This window comes from Dufourea novaeangliae, unplaced genomic scaffold (assembly GCF_001272555.1).
Source record: "Dufourea novaeangliae isolate 0120121106 unplaced genomic scaffold, ASM127255v1 scaffold244, whole genome shotgun sequence".
NCBI classification, from domain to species: Eukaryota; Metazoa; Arthropoda; class Insecta; order Hymenoptera; family Halictidae; genus Dufourea; species Dufourea novaeangliae.
In genome coordinates this window covers 117,661-122,478 of record NW_015374131.1, presented here as the reverse complement: position 1 = coordinate 122,478, position 4,818 = coordinate 117,661, and positions in this window count along the sequence as shown.

The following is a 4,818-nucleotide window of genomic DNA, read 5'->3' as shown; positions in this document are numbered from 1 at the left end:
AAGTCCACCGATGACAAGTTTGACCCAGGAGAAAGCAAGCAACATATTAAACCAATTGAAGAATCTCGTGAGATCAACAGAACCTAGCCATTGAAGCCCATCTGACATCCACCCTCGCGGGTTCACAGATTGTATCTTCCCTGACACAGTATTGTAAATTTTTTGATTGAGAGGGGTCCAATTTTTCTTAACATGTGCAATATCCACAGACCTCCTGTCGTTGGCACTCCGCAAATGTAGAGTTCTGGTAGCATTACCTCGACAGTAATAATCCAGTCGCTGTGGCCGATTTGGATGGAGCCTAATCAAATTACCTTGTAAGGGCAAGCAGCCCTCAAACTCGACCTCTACGTCGCAAGACTGAGCAAAAGAGCTGATAGCCTCCACAACAGTCGTGCTCCTAAATCCGGCGACGGCAGGTTTATTGCCAATGGCTATCTGGCCCAACGGACACCAGACGCCAACCAACTCAGACAAGTCGTATTTTGTTTCAATTTCAAAACTAGTAGTTCCAATCTGAATATCCATTGTAGCTTCGTAAGCATTAAAACTAACATTGGCGCTTCTCTCGCATGCGTGAAAGTCATTGTGTACAAGGTGCTCTGCATGCTTAGTTTTGTAAGCGATGTTGTAACTGTTATCAACCGGCACCCACTCGTGCCGAATATCATAACAATGGCTGTCTATCTTAAGAGGCTGTGTTAAATCAACGCTACCACGCAGGCCATCCAATTCAGCTGCGACAGGAGAACAGAAAATAGACGCTCCGCGCTGGGCAATAACCGCTGGATAGTTGAGAGGAGCCGAGTGGTTGTTTATAATCTTCATAGAAGTTATATACAAAGAAGTTATATCTTCATGAAGTATAGTTCCACAAACTTCATCGAGCTGAGACGACGCCTAGTTCCAACATCTAAGCTTGTCCTATATACTGTAACATCTATTGTGGTTTCCGGGACGCAATTGACGTGTTTAAAGAAACGTACTTGCGTGCCCAAATTGCCAATGCTGAGGCAAACATCATGTCTCATCATTCCTCCCTCCCAAAAAGCAGCACATCCGTTACCGTGAAAAGCAGGCACAACAGTGGTCTTGGTGTCGGTTATTCCAATACCGCAAGCATTAGAACATTCATCAATCTTGGATAGCAATTCAGACTGACTACCACCCAAGCAAGCGCAGTCCAGCTTCGCACAGACCATCTTTGTCTTATAAGGGACTGTTTTCTCGAATCGATATATGTATGTCTTATACACTCCGTGAACTTCCAAAGAATAAGGACCCAGTAACCACAATTCGGCCTCCTTTAACTAGTCGGCTGTCCTCCGCTTTGACAGTATTATCTGCGCTACATACGCTTCCTGTAATTATTTGCCTCTGAGCTATTATAAATGTTGCTGAATACACGTCGCCATAAATTCTTGCTGTTCCTGGACAAGGAGCAACCACGTGTGCGACAAGGTACAAACACAAGCGATGTTCATGCCATTTCCAAGACATGTATCCATTATCTATGGCCACGCTGTTGATTCCAGGTGCGCTGTGTGTTTCACATAATAAGAATCTCTCTGCAATGTCCCAATTTACCGGCTCGCTAGTGTCGCTACACTTGATATGATATAGATTTATAAGGACATTCTTAACATCCATGGTTCTGTCCAATTGGGGCCTGAAATCGAATAGGTCATTAGAGCTCTCCACGTGTCGATCCCGTGGTCTGATCATTCTACTGAGATGTCCCATATACGGAAGGCGTTGATCCAATCCAACCGGCAATATAGAGTCCATCCGTCTTGTGCTCACCAACACCCTGTGTATTCCTTTAATCATCTGACAAAAAATGACAGCTACAAACCAGTGGGCCAAATAAGTTAACAATCCAGTTTTGCAAGAAATCATTAAATTGTTTATTACAATACTCACGCCCATTATCGGTCTGAAGATATTTGATTTTATGCCCTGTGCGTTTTTCCGCGTAACTTTTGTATTCCTTAAACTTCTGCAACACATCATCCCTTCCTTTAAAAAAATAAACCTCGCTCCATCGTGAATAATCATCGATAAACAATAACATATACCTGGATCCGGCCATAGACTCAATGCTCATAGGACCGCAGACGTCTGAATGTACTATTTCTAATAGTTTTGACCTTCGTTGACTATTCTTTGGAAAAGGTGTGCTGGTTAATTTACCTTGTATACATATTTCACATATAGGCATCCGTGTCTCTCCTTGAGTCTTGATTCCAATGGCATGTTCTTTCTTCGCAACGTCTAGTAAATCTCTAACGTTTAAGTGACCTATTCTTTCATGCCACAATTTTATTTGAGATTCCTTTGTTCCTTCGGACCATATTGGTTTGGCCAGTAAGTAATGTCGTATATTTGGTATAATAAAATAGTCAGTTTTTTTTTAATAGAAAAAAAACTTTATGGAATAATATAATGTCCATCTTGCTCTATGACTTTTTGCCATCGTATGAGCAACTTTAGAATTCCGTTCTTCCAAAACTTAGAATCTTTTTCTGCAAAAAATATGGACACGTGCATTTTGCAGGCTTCGAAAGACACAAAATTTTTAGCATTGAACGAATTTTGCAGAGATCTAAATAAATGGTAATCTGAGGGTGCTATGTCAGGGGAGTATGGTGGATGGACAAGAACATTCCAATTGAACTCCTTCAATTTTTGTCTAGTTTGCAACGAGACGTGTGGTCTCGCATTGTCATGATGAAAAATGACCCCTTTTTTATTCACCAGTTCTGGTCGTTTTTCCTCGATATTCGCTTTCAGTCGGTCCAATTGATCACAATATTTCCTAGAATTTATAGCCTCATTGTGTTTCAGTAGCCCATAGTACACTAATCCCTTCCAATCCCACCATACGGACAGCATGGTCTTTTTAGGGTGTAAACCTGCCTTGGAAGTTGTTAATGCAATTGATCCTGACTTAGCCCAATGTCTTTTTCGTATATTATTATAGGTGATCCATTTCTCATCACCTGTGACAATTCGCTTTAAAAATCGTTTGTTTTCGTAACGTTTCAATAGTGAGTCACAAGCCGAAATTCTGTCTATTAAATTTCTTTCAGACAAATTGTGCGGAACCCAAGCATCGTACCTGGAAACCATTCCAAGTTGATGTAAGTGACTCTCAACGCTAGATTTCGATATTCTTAATATCTCGGCAATCTCCCTGGTTGTATAGTGTGGATTAATTTCAATTAGAGTCGAGATTTGATCATTATCCACCTCGACAGGTCTACCAGATCGTTTCTCATCACTTAAAGTGAAATCTGCATTACCAAACTTCATAAACCACCTTTGCACCATTCTGACACTTACAGTACCATCATCATGCACAGTGTGGGGAAATTCGGCGTTAGGGTGAAATAATCCACACATATACGTTCGTAAATCGTTTATTACGCTTTTGTCTAAGATCGCTCGGAACGTTGTTGCTCGTGCAACACTTGAGGCCTGACTGCCCTTTTTGTGTGTCCCCGGGACGGCTTTTCAAGAGGGCCGTTGTCTGACGCATCGAACGAGAACGTTCTCGATTATTCGACAATGTATACAGACGACGGTCCTCGCCGTTCCGGGAACTTTCGCCCGAGCAGCCGAAATGCGTCTTGTCGCAACGCGCTGATCGGCACGTCGTCTATGAGGCGGCGCGTTTGTTCACGTGCCGCCACATCACCCCCCTTGGTGAAACTAGGGGTGCGGTCGCACTTAAAATTATGATCTATACATATTTACATCTTATAATCTACTATATATAGGTTTAATACACTGCGTTGCTACGTTGCAACGTAACGGTTGGGAAATCGTACGCGTCTTCCCGACTTTGTCATACGTTCGGGTTCGGGCGTGTCGCGAGCGATTGGGACATCCTGCGAGGCAGGTCCGTCGCGGTCGTCCTGCTCGTTGTCGCGAAGCAGGTATGCCGGTTTTAAACGGTCCAACGACACTGGAACCACTCGTTCTTTAACGCGAACGTTACGGTGTCTCGAGTGCCGTTCGACCACCTCGAATGGACCGTCGTATGCAGGCTGTAGTGAGCCTTTATGCGGTCCGTGTCGTATAAAGACATGCGTCGCTGTCGGTAGGTCTTTGAATATGAATATCCGCCGAACACCGTGACGGGAACCATGAGATGGTCTTAATTTGTTAAAATGCTCGCGTAGCTGAGCAATGAATGTCTTGCTGTCGCCATCCCTTGCCTGCGAGGCAGTTAGAAAATCGCCCGTGAGACGAATCGGTTCGCCGTACACCATCTCCGCGGAAGTGGCTTTAATATCCTCCTTCCAGGCCGCTCGTATACCTAGGAGGACGATGGGCAGCGAATCAGCCCAGCCCGTATCGGCGTGACAAACGATCGCGGACTTTAATTGTCGGTGGAATCGTTCCACCATACCGTTCGCCTGCGGATGGTACGCGGTCGTGCGCAAGTGCTGCGTACCGATAAGGAGCGACAATTGCTTGAATAGCGCTGATTCAAATTGTCGTCCTTGATCGGTCGTGATCCGGTGTGGCACCCCGAATCTCGCAATCCACCCGAGAAAAAGCGCGTGAGCCACAGTTTCCGCGGTGATGTCCTCGACGGGAAACGCTTCCGGCCACCGCGTGTAACGGTCGACGCATGTTACGCAGTAACGGTACCCCTCGACATCGGCAACGGGCCGACAATGTCCACGTGGACGTGGTCGAAACGTTCCGAGGGTGCAACGAAACTGCCCAACGGAGTAGACACGTGTCTACTAGTTTTTGCACGCTGACACGGTATACACGCTCGTGCCCAGGTCCTACAATCCTTTT